Source organism: Xiphophorus couchianus, chromosome 18 (genome assembly GCF_001444195.1).
Source record: "Xiphophorus couchianus chromosome 18, X_couchianus-1.0, whole genome shotgun sequence".
In the NCBI taxonomy this organism is placed as follows: domain Eukaryota; kingdom Metazoa; phylum Chordata; class Actinopteri; order Cyprinodontiformes; family Poeciliidae; genus Xiphophorus; species Xiphophorus couchianus.
Genome location: NC_040245.1, coordinates 16,189,714 through 16,207,642, shown reverse-complemented (window position 1 = coordinate 16,207,642; position 17,929 = coordinate 16,189,714). Strand labels below are relative to the sequence as shown.

General features: G+C 40.2%; 1 protein-coding gene across 12 annotated transcripts in view; it reads right to left on the bottom strand.

The window, feature by feature from the left end:
• Nucleotides 1-17,929, bottom strand: part of mecom (MDS1 and EVI1 complex locus) — a 161,698-nt gene that overhangs the window by 106,270 nt on the left and 37,499 nt on the right. The gene's annotated exons all lie outside the window — the stretch shown is intronic.

The window sequence follows — 17,929 nt, the reverse complement described above, 5'->3', positions numbered from 1 at the left end:
TGACCTAATTATTCTTTTCAGGTGTGGTGCAGCAGAGGCACATCTAAAAGTTGTAGGACTGCGGCCCTCGAGGACTGGAGTTTTTTGTTTTTTTTTTACCCCTCCAGGGGGTCTTTTTGTGGGCTCTAGTGTCGCCTAAATGACAGTAGGCTGACAGGAAACGGGGAAAGAAAGGGGAGAAAACATGCGGCAAATATCGTCGGGTCCGGGAGTCGAACCCGCGACGACCGCGTCGAGGACTCAAGGCCTCCAAATATGGGTCGCGCTAACCACTATGCCACCATGGCACGCCCCGGACTAGAGTTTGAGACCCCTGATGTAAACCATCTCATTGTAGCTCTGACTGCATGTTTAGAGTTCTGCTTGAAGATGAAGCTTCGCCCCAATCAAAAGCCTTTTTGAATCCTCCAACATGTCTCCTTCCAGTGTTTCTCTGTATTAAGTTCCATTCATTTTACCATCAACAAAATCCCACAGCATAATGCTGCCTACACCATATTTCAGGTGATGTGCTGAAAGGTGATGTGGAGTGTTGGTTTTCCATCACACATAAGCTTCTGCATGTAAGCCAACAGGCTGAAATGTAGTCACATTTGATCGGAGCACCTTTTGACACATGTTTGCTTTTAACCACTCAATGGCTTCTGGAAAGCTTCATTTAGTAATTTTCCAGTAAGGCCAAGTTTGTAGTTTGCACGACTGGTGGTTGCCCAATTAACAGATACTCCCACATGAGCTAAGAATGTTTGTAGCTCCTCCAGAGTTACCATGAGCCTCTTGGATGCTTTTCTAATTATTTTTTTATTTTATTTTTCTTTAGCCATCACTTTTTAATTGAAATAACAAGTTGGTGGCCCTACAGTAAAAATAGGTCATGGTTGCTACTGGATTGCATTGATGTCATTGTTGGCTAGAATGATCTGCTAAACATTGTACAGTGTTGACTGTTTTATATTTCCCTTTCCTGAAGTCTTTCTTCAGCATGCAGTAAAAACAGACAGAATCACATGAGGGTTAATTGTGAATAAAATAAAACAGGATGTAGAAGTCTGACCCCTTTATCCACACTGGGCTTCTTCAGAGTGCCAAATTAGGCAGGTGGATCTTAATGGTGGCAAAGAAAGTTTTTATTTTGAGACAAAAATTAGTTCATACCAGTTAGAAGAATAAATAAATAAAACAAGTTAGAAAAAGAATGCATCCATCGCAAAGCACACAAACGATTATTCCAATATTTAAAAAAGCTAGAGGTATATCTAATATTGCTATATGCTGCAGTTGTCAGAGCTGTTACTATGAAGTTTTTTGATACGTCCAAGCATCCACAAATTTATACACGAAGTTCCTCATCAACCCATGAAAAGTTGGAATGCTGCTCATGACAGACATTTGACTTGCAAATGTCCATCTTGGACGTTTGAGGAGGATTATATAAATATCCTGAGGCTATTTGCATTTTCTTCATTATATCTTTACTATACTTTAACCACAGGTGAGCCGTATAAAAGGAGGTGTCCCTTCGAAAAAGGGACACTTTAAACTTATCTCTACACATTGTAATTTTACAAGCCAACATATTATCTCATTCTCAAAACTTGATAAATAAAAAGAAGGAGCATTCTTCTTTTGATCCACCTTAGTTGTAGCAATTATAACACAACTCTTTTTAAGATTAAGCATGATGTCAAAGTGTGTTATACACTCTTGAACTCTTTCTATTAGAATATCTTCCAAAAGTTTAGTCAATACACTTGCCAAAGCAATTGGTCTGTAATTATCATTAATAGATATCTTTCCATTTTTTCTTTTACTACTGGCACTAAACGTACTGATAACATAGACACAGGTAAAATGTCATGTTTTAGAAAACCTGTAAAACACAGTGAAAGCTCTTTGATTAGCGTACCTCAGGTGCTCTGCTGATAATTGGTCAAGAATGCATGCTTTAGTTAATGTCATTTTCTCAACAGAAACTCATGCTTCCTCTGGTCAGAAGCATATATGGAGAGAATATGGCTTTTCCATATTTCAGCAATATTCTTATCTCCAGTAACCCCTTCAATAGTTGCTGGAAGCAGAGGCTTACTGTTATTAGTGAAGTTTATATCCTTCCAAAAATCAGACACATTATTCTATTGGAGTTTATTTGCCAGGGAGTCTGCTCGCATGCAAAGAGATTAAATCCCAGTTTTGGCAGCCCGCTACGGAGCCAGGTATCCCAGTTCAGAGCTTTGGTTAATACTGCTGCTATATTGCATGTAAGTTGAAAGAAACATTTAAAATGGACAATCAGCTTGAGTGTGAAAATAAAAGAACAGGCAGAAAATCAATCCCAGATGTAACCACAGGGAAGGCACCAGATTAGTTGAAAGCCAAGTACACTTTCAGACAAATCAGCAAGGTGATGAACAAGGGAGTTAACAAGACAGACTGCTGGCCAGGTGTCACACAGCGAGACAGACGGACACTAAAAGCCGGAAATGATCCGCAGGAATCTGCCGCTTTGCGTTGAGCTGTGCCTAACGTGGGCTGACAGGTCACAGGGAGAAGGGGCTCCGCTAATGAGGCTCAACAACCCATCCCTTCTCGAAGGAACATTCCTAAAGGGCTTCCTGTGTGACACTGTACCTCTGTGCTGTCAGCTGTGGATTTTTAATCCAAACAGATACACACACAAACTTTGTGCTCACTGGACATTAATGAACAATACTTCTGATTGCCTCAAAAGGTCACCCTGGTTGGCAACAAGCAGTCAGGCACTAACTTGAGGAATTACCTCAAGGTTTTCACTAAATTACTGTACTTTTAATATTAAAGGAAGATAAAATAAAGCCCACAGCACTGTGTTCACATATCCATCAGCCAGTGGAACTTCAAGGTCAGTGTACACAGTATGCCAGAAGGAATGCAAAGGTGTCAAATGCAGAATAAGTAGAACATAAGCTGTTTTCCTCTGCCAGTTAGGAATCATAAGTGCTGTCAAAGTTTGTTTGCTGCAAGGAAAATCTCTGCAAGAGCGCAAAGTGCTGACTCAGCTTACGATTGCAAACGTATGTCAGTGTTTTTATGTTGCGTAAAAAGCATTTATAGAAACATACTACATCTATAAGTTGAATATTTCTTAAAGTAATTCTTTGATGCAACACCAGATTACAGGGTCTGTGCAACCATTGTGTTTGGCACACACAATGTGTGCGCCCAGCTTTCTTCAGGGGGAAAGTGTTTTAAATAGTTGACTGAGCTGGGGCAGGCATGAAATTCAATGTACTGCAGCTCTGGGAGCCCGAGCAGTGAATTTCAGCGTGCAGACTGTGTAACATGGTTACAAGCCTAGATGAGGAGTCTGCCATATGGTGGAGGGACAAGGGCTTTTAAAGGTAACCGTATCCCTCCATTGCTGTTTCTCCTCTTGACATTTCCCCTTGTGTGCTGGGCTCGAAGTTTATATTTGATTCAGGCCAGATATTCTCTTGGTCCACTGGCTTCAATGAGAGCATTTCAGCTCATAAACATATACGTTTCTGTACGGTAAACGTTGGATGAAAACAAGTAGGCTGTGTTCGGAGGTTTAAAATTTGTGGTTTCACATGTAGATGAAGTCAAAGACCATGGCATTGGCTGCACGGGGCAACTGGGACAGTTTGCACAGATGATCTGATAGCTGTGTGCGTTTGTGTGTGCGTATATTTCTGTGTCCCGACCTCTGTACAGCAATTTGTTTGTTCAGTGATGGACATTACTTGATTAGTGCAAGCTGACGCCCCTCATTAAAGAAGGAATTCAGGGTAAAGAAGGGGAACTCCAGCTGAGAGCAACATCACATTTGAGATGCATTAGGATCTTTGATGGAAAAAAAGGAATGCTATTCAAACCCCTTAAACTTTTTCATATTTTGTTAGATTACAGCCTCAAACCGTACTGTATCATATTGTATCTTCTTGGGACTTATGTTGTTAAACAAACTAGCATGCAACTGGGAAGAGTAAGGAAAATTATTTATTCCTTTTTCCAAATAAGAAACTGAAAGTGCACCATGCGGGCTGCACAGTGGCGCAGTTGGTAGCACTGTTGCCTTGCAGCAAGAAGGTCCTGGGTTCGATTCCCGGCCGGGGTCTTTCTGCATGGAGTTTGCATGTTCTCCCTGTGCATGCGTGGGTTCTCTCCGGGTACTCCGGCTTCCTCCCACAGTCCAAAAACATGACTGTTAGGTTAATTGGTCTATCTAAATTCTCCCTAGGGGTGTGTGTTGTGTGTGAATGGTTGTTTGTCCTGTATGTCTCTGTGTTGCCCTGCGACAGACTGGCGACCTGTCCAGGGTGTACCCCGCCTCTCGCCCGGAACGTAGCTGGAGATAGGCACCAGCAACCCTCCCGACCCCATTAGGGACAAGGGTGAACAGAAAATGGATGGATGGATGAAAGTGCACCATGCATAAAAAAAAAACTCTCTCACCCGCCCCTTCTTCCCCCTTGGCTTTGGTCTTCTACCAGAGGCCTGAGTGTTTCTTAGTTGTTTAAGGTCTGTCTTCTGGACTGAGATGTCTGATGTTTCTCCAGGTATTTGTTGGAGCCACGTCTTCAGTGTGTGTTGGGGGGAGGGGAGGGGAGGGGTTCACTGCCCCAAGTACTTTGATGAGTATGGGTACCTACAGTTGCCTTTACCTGCCAGGCTCTTTCCAGCTCCTCTCTGAGACTTTGGGATTTTTCCAGTTTCTATTTTTTTATTTTTTTTTATTTTTACTTCTGTTTCAATCATTGGAGATGGTCACATCGATCAGAACGGCTGTCGTCTGCTACTTATCAACAATCATAATTTCCGAATCTGAATAGTTGATTACCATTTTTTGGTTTGAATCTGGAATTCCCACATCTTACCTTTGCCATTTCCCACCACCTTCTCAGGTAATTCCCACTTTGTGCTAGGGATCTCCAGCTTGTGTTCCACATAGATGTTTCTGTACACTGCCAGCTACTTGATTATGGTGCTTCATGTATTCCTTTCCTGCTAGTATCTTACTCCCTGGTGTGAGATGCTGGATTGTACCTAGTGCTTCTTTCTACAGCCTGTATTTGGAATATTGCTTGGGCCTCCATTGCTTTGGTGCTCAAGGTCTGCCATGATCAGAGTTTCTGTATCTCCTTGATAAATATAGTCTATGTGATACTCTGGTACATCAACATGACATGCAGTGCAACCCATTTTTTAAAGTCATCTAACAAGGAAACAATATGTATTATCTTTAAATTTGAAACATAATAAAATATCTTTGAACAATGTGTTGGTAATCAGGTGATTGTATGCAAAATGCTGGAGCCAGTGGTTTGTACAGTGGTTACAGTGGTTTGATAATAAATAAAGATTATCATGTTCTCAATAGAACGTTATGAGGTGGGGTGTGACAAATTTATGTTCCCTAGGGGTAGCATGAAAGAAAATTATTGAGAAACTGCAGTAAGACAACAACCCTATAACTACTTATCAGATTTTTATGTCAAAGTTTAAATTTATGGTTTTAACATGACAAGACGTGAAAAAAGCTCATGTAATACTAACACTTGTAAAATGCATTGCAGAACAATATGATGCAGATATTCAAATGATTCAACATGAAATATTTAATGTGAAACAGTTAGAGAAACAACTTCATCTCCCTGACTAAATTAGCCATTAACAGAGGACGATACATCATGACACTTTGCATAAACACAGACACACACTCGCATGCTTATATATCATGCATTCAAGTGTTCACACTTGATATCAAATGCATTAATTTTTATTAAGGGTGGAAAACATTTGTTCCCAGGCCTGCTATCTGCATGGGTGGAATGATTTTCACCTCTGCCACAAGGTGTTCGGCAGACTCATACATCACATGATTACCCCGAGCAGCGAGCAGCGCCGCCATCATGAGGGAGTGAATTAAAGATGATAGAAAGAGCTATTAATCACTGTGACAAAGCCTCTAATGGAGGTATGACCCAGCCACCGCTGACGGGACGCCAGGGGAACGAACCCACGGGACAAATGGATACATATGTTTACAGAGAATAACCTACCTGTGGACATAGTCAACCTCTTCTTTCTCTGTTGTTCCGTGAATCTCATCGTTCTTGCTTTGTCTTTCTTTCTGTCTTAATGATAACTTCACTCTATATTCAAACCAGCTGAAATATTGTGTTTTAACTTATGGCAATGATATTCATAAACAAGAAGACAAGCGCATACATTTTAGAAACTTTCAAAAATATTTCTGCTTACACTGCAGCACATGTTTGTGTTGGATGTGCTGCAGTGCATAAACTGCCGATCCTCATTTAAACATGTGTAATGACCAACTGATGTGGTCTCTTATTATAATGACATATGAGAATGAACTCCAAACCTTAAGTGGGCTGGCCCTCATAATTGTCTTCTTGCATTATTTGCTGTCTTATTTGCTACAGAGAAATCATAATTGGCTAGAATTGGTTCTGGCAGGTCAAAGCAAAGATTTTTAGTTGAGAAACTGGCTACAACAGATAAGTGCATCTATGTTTATCGCTGTGCTCTGAACATTTTGTTCCCAGAAAAGACATTTTGTCTTTATCCGAAGCACATGTGCATTTTCACCAATAAACAATGATATAACACAGGTGTGCTCAAGTCCAGACCTGGAGAACTTACCACCCCGCAACTTTTAGATCCATCCCTGCTCCAACATAGCTCAATCAAATGCTTGAATTCCCTCATCAGATTTCAGTCATTCAGCTCCTTAGAGGCCTGGAAACGAGCCACTTCTTTAATTCAGGTGTACTGGAGAACGGATGCAGCTAAACGTTGCAGAATAGCAGCTCTCCCAGACTGGACTTGGATACCCCCTCCTAACATAACTGAATAATTAGCTCTTGTGCAGTAAGAGTACAGTCAATCAGAAGCGAATAGTAAAGGGGTAAAATTTGTTAACTTCTTCCCTGCAAAGTTTACAGTTTGAATGTTGTTCTTTAAGCTGAAATGTATCCAAGTGCATCAAGTGGTTGAATGGTGGATTTGAAACTGTCTCGTGTAGGTCTAATGCTCACTGTTTTAGTTCGGTTTTAGTTCACAAATGCCTCAAATTTGTTTTCTCGTAATCTATAAAGTATTTTTGCTAGAAACCCTGAGAGGCTGGGACTAAAATACAGCAAAATAAAAATTATCTTTCACTGACTGCTGTTGATTTGGTAAGACCTGTTAATTACAGTGTGTCAGTGCTTGCCTACATTCCCCCAGCAGGGCGTATAGGAGCCCCGTGGCCTCAGGAGAGGGAATAAGCTTCCTAATTAACTCTGTCTTTGTGCTTAATGGAGGCCTTAACACCGCTTTTGGGAAGTCTTTTGGTCCATGGGTCCACTGGGGTGACTGTGGAACCAACTGATACAAACCACAAGCACTCAAATCTGCTGATTGTTCAACACACATACAATTTTATGACAATTACTTATCCCATTATTTATATATATATATATTATTTTTTCAGTCAAAACAGGTTGAATTCTAGGAGGATGTTTTGAAACAGAACTCAGATTTCCTATAAACATAAACAGCTTTAGATATAAATACCTAAAGATAAATTAAAGGAACGGTGCATTTGTATTCTGTAATTTTGGTGCAAAAAAATTACAGTACAAAAAATTTGATTTATTTTGTTATTGCCACTGGAAATATAACATCCTAGACCATGATAACAACAGATAATAGTGCCATATGTGCATTTACATTATTTTAAGCAGCTATCCATAATGTTCACAACCTATGAGCATAAACATAAAAACACAGACATGCGTAGTCCATGGTATTGTGGGAGTGCTCTAAGCACCATCTTAATTAGTGAGAGCATTGTCTCCGTTTGTCACCTTTCTGCTTGTTGACTACTCCCCCAAATGGAAAACACTCCATTAAGGCCCCTGCACTGAGTTACCAATTAACATCTTGCAACGACTATAAACTTTGAGCTGGTCCCTCTGTGTGCACACGCCCACACACACATGCACACGCACAAAGAGCTACTGTAATTAATTAGCATTAGTTGTGATTAATAATGAGCGTCTTTTATTGGTAAATCTGCAGCTCCTACGGCAGCCTGACACAACAAAGGCGCCTGTGTGTCCGCCACAGGATTTATCTGGGGAGCTGCACGCGGATTTTAACATGTTTCTCACAGGCCTGACAAATGGCCTATTAATTATCTAATGTTGTCTGACAACAGGCGCTTGATAAAGATGTATGTTGAGCCTGGGTGGGGACAGGGGAATGATACAGCAAAGGCAAGGAGAAGGGTCTGCAGGGGTAAGAGAGAAATCAAGGGAATATTTGTTTGGATAACAGAAGAAAAACATGGTTTGTCAAAATCTGGTGAGATTACTGAATGAAGAAGCATGTGATTCTAGATCAATTCTTTACTTGATCTACTTGTGTCAACAGATAAATCACAGCAGCAAAATAATCAATATGAAGGATTAACAAATCACATTTATTCTTAATGAAATGCTAATGAATAAAGTCCTGAACAAAGAGATGGATGTCCAATGCACACGCAGATTAAGTCCTAACACCACAATCAATATCATCAACAAGGAAGTCTTCACATAAACCAAACCACTTCATACCATTAAGTCTCCAGCAACACAGAGCACATGAACATCTCTCTTTCTTTACCCCTGCTCCCTGACTCAATCTAGGTCCCGACTCTAATTTGCGGAGTTTATCTTCAGCCGGCATGTTGACAGGTACTCCTAAGTGGGGTTGCCAGTTGCCAAATGATTTTTATGACTGTTTTAGCCCCGCATTTGGCCTAATGAGATAGGATCCCAGTCGGACGCTAACTCAGGCCTGTCAGATGCAAAGCAAACAGAATAATAACCCGGCCCTCGCATTGTTTCCGAAAGCCATACATCAGCTGCAGAAGGAGAGCACTCGGGATTACATTCTCACACCCCAGATGTTGGAGATGAAAAGAGAGATTGAGTGAAAATGGAAAGGAGGAGGATGAACAAGGAGCATAGTGTAAGAATGGAGAATTACAGTGCATTGCAAGAGTATTTATACCCTTTGAAGTTTCTGAGTTTACGGTTATTTTATTTTAATCACCAAATTAAAGCAAATAATATTAAAGCTGAATGAAAACATATCCATAGTTTTCAACTTTTAATTACAAAAAGAAATCTGAGAAGTCTGATGTGTTTTTGTATTTGGCTTCTTCCATCTCCCAAATTAAATCCAGACACAAATGAAGACCAAGGAACTCATAAGTCTTCCAGTGGATGGACAGACGGATATAAAGAATTTCCTAATCTTTGACCAACTATCCCGGCGCTGTACAATCATCCCAAATTAAAAAGAGTTTGACACAACTGCAAACCTATCCGAGGATAAGACTTTTACTCCTTTCTAGTTCAGTCAGGACTTAACATTGTTCTTGGGTTTCAACCGACATTTATTGCGAACTGTGATGTTCACATGGTGCTCTGTGTCGTTTGTTTTGAGCCGATCCATGTCAGGTCCCTCATTTCCGTTATTCCTTGCATTTGTGTCGCTCCCTGATTGTTTCCCTTCTTAAGCCTCTCTCAGTCACAACCACGCTGCCAGATTATCTAATGCTTTCAGCTAGTAGTTTTACAGCACTCCCATCTCGCCCTCATCGTTGCAACCACACTCTAGTTCCCTGGATTTGCCCCTTTGCCTTGCCTTTGTCCGATTGTCTCTGATTGCCCATCATGAGCTCGACCCACTCCTGTTTTGGATACTCCACTCACGCCCACTCCCACGGATACCTTCTCTGCTCTCGGCCTCATCGTGCATGACCTAGGCTAGTCTGACCAAGGCTCTGGATCTGAATTTGGTACTTCTGCTTTACGTGAAGTAGGACAGTGTTTGTCTTGACGGATCGAAGCGGAGTTGGTGCGCTACCCTGCATCAGCGCTTCTCCCTAGTCACTCCCTCCTGACCCCTGTGTTGGTGCAGCATCTGCCCTCTTTCTCATCCCTCGGCTGATCACTGCAGTACCTGATCGCCAGGCCAGAGTTGAGCTGTGTTTTCATAAATCTGAGTTTTCTGCTCACTCCTGTGTCATTGCTGGTTTTCCGGGTCCCTCTAGTGAGTCATTACAGCGAACATCATGTCTTTTCATATCTGCAATGGACTGGCAACTTGTCCACAGTGTACCCCCCTTCTCACCCTTTGACAGCTGGAGATTGGCACCTGCAACCCTCCCGACCCCAATGGGACAAGGGTGTAAGAAAATGGATGGCTGGATAGATGGATGTCTTTTCATGTGTTAATATTGCCCAAATAATGTCGTCAGAACTAAGAAAGGATATACAAACCTAAATTAGCTCCTGCAGTATATAAAGGATTTGCACGTGCACCTATCCTGACAGTCTGTGAAATTGGTTTGAAGACAGAAAAAGCTAGGAGGGCTAAGATAAATTTGAAGGTGCTGCAGAGATCTACAGCTTGTGAGAGAATGGCGAGAAGACAGTCATTAATAAAAGAAAGCCTTAAGAAGTTTCATTTATACTTTGCCATAACTTAAATAGGGTTAAAGCAAAAATGTGGATAAAAAGGTGTTCTTGTCAAATATAAAAAATTAGCTCTCTGGGCTAAATGAAACTGACAATGTGTGGTAGAAAACTAACACTGTATAGCATCCTCAGCACACTATCCTTGTAATGAAACATAGTGGGAACATCATGCTACAGGAGGATGAATGGAGCTCAATGTAAGGCAATGCTGGAAGAAAACCTGATGGAGGCAGCAAGACCTGAGAAGTTCACCTTCCAGCAGGAAAACTGCAATGAAAATATGACCAGAGCTATAACGGATTGGTTCAGATTATGCGCTTTCAAATGATGAAAGGCTGGACCTAAATCCAATCGAGGAACTTTGGCAATACTTGAAAATTGATTCGCCACACCTTTCAGAAAAAGTGTAGAAAAAAAAACATTTTCTTTCTTTTATTTGGCCTTTAATACACCCCCATATAAATATGTTTCTTTCATCATGACGTGAAAAAAATTCAAGTTGCATAGCTATTTTCACAAGACAATGTACAGTACATGTATACAATAATCTGTATAATCTGAATTTGTTTGCCATAAGTGATATTACACTGCCGTTCACGTGCCTGGGAACTGGGAGATAAAAAATTAAATGTGAGATATTGATGTTTATAAATATTTTTATCTTGGATGTTCAGAAAAGTCATCCATCCTGTCAGTAATATCAAACAGTAAAAATATATTAAATACTTTAACAATATTATCTCTAAAATTGTGATACAGAATTATATTTTGCAATAATGAAAGACAGTTCATAAACTGAAACTCAAATATCCAGGTAATGCCAATATGCGTACATTGAGCATTTGCCCCTCCATCTATTTTTTTCTTTCATCCTCTCATGTCATGGCTAACTGCCACTGGTTCCTAATATAATTATGGCTCACAGTTGTGTGCACATTTGAGAAATTGATTCCTTTGATGAAATGTGAGCGAGGTAGGACCAGGCGGAGCAGAGAGAGAGATGTATATCCAGAGCAGTTGCCGCGAGCTGTTCCAGCCCTGGAGGAAAGCCCCCTGGGTACCAAACCGCCTGCTCAGCCCGGCCCGGCCCAGCCTGGGCCAGTCGTTAAAAGAAATGATAGCATATGTGCTTTGTTTCAGTTTGATGTCTTCGTAATGCATTACACAATTAGATTGATTTGACAATTTCCATTATACTTGATCAAATATTTATATAGGCCCGAGGATAGTAGTTCTTATCAAACCAAGCTGCTCTACAGTACAGCTGGAGCGGCACGCTACAACAGAGGGGCTCAATTAGCCAGTCAAAGTCTGTAAATGTGTACGCAAATAAAGTCTGACATCTTGAAGTTTGTGTTTGTGAAGAAAATACAACGTCTTGCAAGAGTATTTACTTCAACATATTTTACTGGGATTTTATGTGATGGGTCAAAATAAAGTAGTGCATAATTATGAAGTGAAAAGGAGACGTTTATCAAATAAAAAAATCTGAGAAGTGTGGCACCCATTTCTATTGAGGCCACTTGACTCTAGTTCCCTGAAATATTATTAAGTGGTAGCATCATTCTGTAGGATACAACCAGACCTTTGGTAAGAGGTAATTTGAAAATTGATAGAGCTAAATACAGAGCAATCATATATGAAAATTTATGAGAGTTTGCAAATTAATTTACACTGGGAGGTTCTATTCTTTTCCAGTCAGAGAAAGTTTCTGCATACAACCAAGAAACCCAGAAAACTCCAGTTCCTAGATGCTGTCTCTCCAATCTGAGTGAGCTTCAGCTATTTTACAAAGGAAGATCTGCAAAACCTTCAGTAGGTGAGAAAAAGTGGTAGAAACATACCCCGAAAAGTTGTACGTCCTTTTCACAATTTTCACTTAGGCTGAGTAAAAATTTGCACCCAACTTTTTAGGTTATTATTTCAAAAATATAAAACAGTGTATCATTTTGCTTCTTTTTCACAAATGCATACTGCTGTTGCAAGGCACTGTAATATTTCATATGTTAGTTGACCACGCTTGCAAATAAGAAGGTGCTTAACAGAAAATAACCAGTTTTTTTATAGAAAACCCTAATATATCACTGAATCAATAAAAAGAGAATTGAGTGTATTAAGCTGTTGATGTTTTTACAGAAAACCTTTTCAATTACTTTCATTTCTTGCTGGAACAACTACTTTGGTAGCCCTATTTCATATATTGTCGGTGCTGTAGCCTAACTTGCCTGGTGCTGCCCTGTTGGCTCAGAAATAAAAATCGACCTCATATAGGCAGCAACATTTCAGTGCATTCAAATAAGCGTTTCAACCATTGAAATCTCTTTTCTGTGTTTCAGTTCTCTGAATATGCTATACTAGGGAACTCAAAAATTCCAATAAGAATCAATTTAAGCAATCCACGCACTCATGCTCAGAGCTGAGTCTCCTTCACCCTTGTTTCCTCCCTACTCTCTTTCTTTCCCTCACTTTGGATCTCTCCTTTCTTTCTCCCTTTCCTCACCTGTCTCCCATCTCGCTCCCCACTCTTGTACAAACCTCTCAGCATCCACGGCTAACCAACATCCATCACAGCCCAGAAATTTAAGGAGCCAAATTGGCCTCATCTGTCTCAATGCTGAATGCAGATGGAGTTTCTTCTGCTGAGGGAGGTGTAGTTAGTCACCCCTGCAGCCCTTACCCACGCTTTGCACCGCCTTAAAGCCAAACGAGTATGCGCCAATACTATCGCGCTGTTATGAGGCTAGCTGTGGGAATAAAGAGGGCATGACGGTGAAGTGACCACCGCACTGACCACACACGTTCTCCGCCTCATTCGGTTTGCTCTCAATCACTTTTTTTTTTATTTTCTACTGGCCACCTAGCCTTTATTGTGGCTCGCTCGCTTTCTGTTGCCCACTCTCTTACTTCTTACTTCTGCTTGCTTCCACTCCCAGTACACATTCACAAACACATTGACACAAACACACAAGCACTGGTGGCCATTACACAACCCCACAGTACAGTCTGAGGCAGCTTGGCTGGCCCTGGCTCGTTAATAAAGGCCCTAAATAGGCAGCATGCATAAAACATGAAGCACCGCATGCTGCTGTAATGAACTGCTGCTCCATAATTGCATCTCAGAGCCGTAAAATGAAGACAAAATATTTGAAGAGGGATTCTGTCACCTCTCTGCAGACGCAACACTAATCACAGGCGTTCTCTGGGGCCCTGGGGGATCTCCTCCTGACAGAGAGCAGGGGGCTAAATGCCTGGGGCGGTGACATTGGCAACACCCTCCAACTGATGGAACATAATTGAATAATTGCTGATTAGAAAAATAGGGGAAGAGGTAATAGTATAATAGTGTCCAGCGTGTTATCTGAAATGATCCCACAGGGAAGGACAATACGAGCCCAGAAACAGCTCTCCAAAAACTTTTATCTGATGTGCCTGGGAGGAAATGATTGATAATTTAAAGGACTGTTTATTTAAAGGACTGAAATATTTATTAAAGGGAAACGGAAAGGGTTGTTGCCCGTTCAGGACAGCACCTGAGTAAAAATGTCTGAGTGTTTCTGCCAGACAGTGTTCACACTGAACTTACCTGGCCAGTGTTAATAAAATCTGTCAGGTCTAAACTCCATAGTCTCCAGGTTTAGTTTTTCTGAGTCTCATTGGATGGATTTTTTTAATGCTCTAATTTTTCCATCCTTATCCACGCTTGGAAAACCTTAAAAATTTCATAAATATCCAAACTTTACCAAACTGCATCAAAATCCTGCATATATCAACCTAAAGTAACAAAGAGACTTGTGTAAATACACACACGCACACACAACAGAGAGATGAACACTCAAACACACTGACAAGCTCCAAGACAGGCAGGCCTCTGGATGAGAGATTGGAGTCTCACCCAAGGGTGTCACCCAGACAGTTAGAGAGTTTGTGTAGTGACAGGGTAGCCGTGGTGACATAATGAAGGTGCTGTGCCTGTCACCGGGGTCAGCGGTGATCACCGCGCCCGGCTGTCGAGAAGGTTACGGACACATGTAATGAATCCCACCAATGACAAATGGCCCTCAACTTAGGGCTGAGGCATCTGACAAACTCAAGCTCATCACTTGGGCTCACTCACAAGGAAGGAACACGCATTCGGAACACAAAGAGCATAAATTGAAGGAGGAACCATGAGGAATCGGAGGATGTGTGTGCAACACTGTTTAAATGTCTTTGTTCAAGCCGTTTTTTGAAACATAAAAAAACCCTAGTTATTTTGTTCTGAAGCAGTGACAATAGAAATGTCATCACTAGTACAATCCACATTGTTTACCATGCACAAAGGGTCACCTGAATTCAGAAAAAAAACTCATAAAATAGTTGAAAGCAAGAGCCAGACAGACTCAAATATACACAGACTCAAATGTATGTATAAATATACATAAATACATAATTTTAATGTAACATGCTGACCACCAACTACCAATCTGACACTGTCCATTTTATAATCCTGAATGTAAATGGACTTTGTCTGAGGCTTGTTTTTTCCTTCTCAGGGTTCGGTGCCTTGAGCACTACTGCAGCAGTATGCCAGTTTACCTTAACTTTGTTACAAGACTTGTTGCATACAATAATGTCTGCAGCCGCAGAAACTTTCCAAACCTTAGTGCGACATGTGGAACAGACCCAAGCATGGAAAGGTCCCAGAGAGGATGTTTGTTTAATGATTGTTGGAAGGTTAACAGTCAGTCCGGCATGCTGAGCAACAAAATCCCCCTCAGAGCACTGAAACTGTTTATTTGTTATGGATGTCAATTTCCCTCCATTTAGGAGGTGAATTAACAGGACAATACAGTGGGATTGCAGCCTAGTTTGGTGACTGTTGTCTTCCTGTGTAACACACCATGCAGTTCTCAATGGGAGTCTGGATGTTAACACTACGTGGCATTGTTAAAACTAACAGGGTAATCAACTTGACTACAAAAGAAATATACATTTTAACACCAGATGGGTAATTTTAATCTTTTTTTCTTTTTTTCTTTCTTAAATATAAAAATCATATCTGCAGCAAGAAAATAAAATTCTAAGCATAATATGACATGCAGTACAATTATGATATTGAATCCAAACCTTCATCTAGTCTGGGAATGTGTAAATGTGTTTCTGAAGAATGTAGCAGGTGGGATATAAATGTAGGGCGACAGCTGCCAAATGACAGGCAAGATTAAGATGGGAATGCAGAAGGGCATTCCGCAACAGAGAGGAACATGACAGTAACAGCAGCTCCGATTAGACTGAGGTCCTGTAGGCACGCGCTTAGTGTGTTTGGCATGTCACTGGGACAGATGAGAAGGATCACAGAAATCCACTGTTTCTTATTCCTAATTCAAACAAACAGGGAGTGTAAGGAGAGCCACATGGTCCTCTTTAATGACTGACATTTTGTTAGGGAACCATCTGCATTGACCTGGTTTGAATTTAAATACTCCGTGTTTATTTCACAATGAGCTGCCTATATTCACCAATGCAAAATTCCAATGTGCTTGAGTGACTCAAAGGTTGTTGACTTCATGCATTTTTTTGTCCTTTTTTTTTCATGTCAGGGGTTTTCCTTCTTGGTACATATTTAATGCAGCTTGACCTGGGAATTAATGACAGATTGCCTGAATATGTGCATGTAATACTTTCAGCATGAAGTAAATGGGTGAGCATGAATTATTGAATTTGATACATCATAACTTGGAACATTTTACACTAATTCTACCACCATTCAAATGCAGATTTAGACCTCTACAATTTTTAGATGGCAAATTATAGTTTGACAAAATCTCAGGAGATGTGTGAAAGTAAACCATTTTATTTGGGATTTAGAAACACCCAGATTCAATTTTCAGTGATTAATGCTCTTTTAAACGATCTGTTTCGGAATCCTAGAAACAACTGTACTGTTTATAGCAATTGGTTATTTTTGCATCTTTCAAATATAAGCAGTGCACATTATGTTATTGGTGTTGTTAAGAAGTTGGTGTTTTCTTTTTTTTAGATCTTGTGGGTTTTTTTATAAACACAGTAAAAGATTCACTGTTTTGCCTACAGTGACTACCTGTCTCTTTGTATCATGTGACCTGCTCTCCTGTGCTAAGTTATCGCAAGCTGACCCTGGAGAAGTTACATCGAGTAAAGCTGAAAGACTATTCGTTATATGCTACAACTTCTGTGTTAAAACACTAACTCCGTGCATATTCGCCAATACAAAATTGGTGAATATTCAAAGACAACTGTATTTTTTGTGTCAGTACACAATTAACTGGAATCACAAGATTATCTAGTCATTCAAACATGTTAGTGGTTCAACAAACTCCTAGAACTGTCAGCAAAAGCAAATATTTTACTATAGTCTGTTGCTGTATGTGTTGACCCAGATATTTACATGCTTTGCAAAAACCCCATAATCTTATTTTTCTCAGTGACCAACATTAAGACTAAGACCCAGCTTTTCCTGTGTAAGGCCAGTTAGGAATAATGAAAACAGAGTGAGAGAAATAATTTCTTTGTTTCTTTACTCCTTTCTTCAAATTAAAAAGTTGGCATGCTCATTACTATACTGTCTTAACAGTTTGGAAAAGCTGTCCAACAACATTTGTGTTAAATGGTGGTACACCTGGGATGCATTTTAAGGTATAATGTCTGACACACTGCTTCCTTGAGCAATATCAAGGGGGAAAATAAAAAAAATCCAAGACATCAAGAAGTGAATTATGGACCTCCACAAGTCTGCATCATCCTGGGGTATGATTTCTAGAAACCTTACAGTGCCACATTCATCTGTTCAAAATTAATACTGAAGTATGTGCAACAATTTGACAATACATCTGTAAATGTCAAGAAAATGGGCACATCAGTCTAAAAGATCAAAAGTGAGGTAGTGGATGATATGTTAACATATTTGAAAATTAGACTTGATCAAATGTAGCTCGTTACATTTCAAAGACATTGATTTTAATGAAGTACTCAACTGGATTGGTATTAGGGACAAAAACTCCTGATTGTAGCATCCTTAAGAAAAATAATTTGCTGTTGTGGGAAGAAAGATTTTGTAGGCATCATATTGACATCATATGCAAACCAATTAAAACTCAGAAAACCTCAAAGATAAACTTCTTTTAAATTACTTGACACAATGAAAGTCTTTAGCATTCCCAAAAGAAATTAACGTGCAGCTGTAATTTAATAACAAACTCTCTTATTTACTCATGCAGCCAAAAATCAATCTCAGTCTACTATGTTTTATACAGACAGACCGAGGAAAAAATGCAAACTCTAAAGTAACAATGCCACAACCATGTACACAGATGGAGATCAATTGTAATTAAAAGTGAACAAGTGTTGTGCTTTGTACAGTCAAAGAGTGC